Genomic DNA, 456 nt, shown 5'->3' with positions numbered 1-456 from the left:
GCCGGCCCTATATGTGTACATTTTAATTGCAATCATACTCTATAGCTGACTTCCCCCCGACATTGCATTACATTGGGAACACTTTCTCACAGCATTAAGATTTTCTTTAAAGTTATTCAATGGCTATGTAATATTCTATTAATAATTTATTTAGCCATTCTCCTATTTTTTTTTCATTCTCCTACTTCAACTTTCTTTTATTTTACCAAGGGAATTTAGTAGTTTTAAAATTTCCACTTAATATACAACCAGGTTTTTGTCTACAGAGGTGGAGCCGTTATAGGGTATCTTGTCTGCCATTCACACTGAGAGGGACCCCGCAGTTGAACACCTGGGATGATGGCAAAGGCTGAGCATTTGGCAAAACCAAAAAGTAAAACCCAGGTTTTACTTTTTTACACAAAGAGAAACAAAGAGTTTCTCTTTGTGCCCGCAGCTCATGCTGGGCCCCGGTTG

This window comes from Hipposideros armiger, unplaced genomic scaffold (genome assembly GCF_001890085.2).
Source record: "Hipposideros armiger isolate ML-2016 unplaced genomic scaffold, ASM189008v1 scaffold_94, whole genome shotgun sequence".
NCBI classification, from domain to species: domain Eukaryota; kingdom Metazoa; phylum Chordata; class Mammalia; order Chiroptera; family Hipposideridae; genus Hipposideros; species Hipposideros armiger.
Note: the sequence above shows the minus strand (reverse complement) of the source record.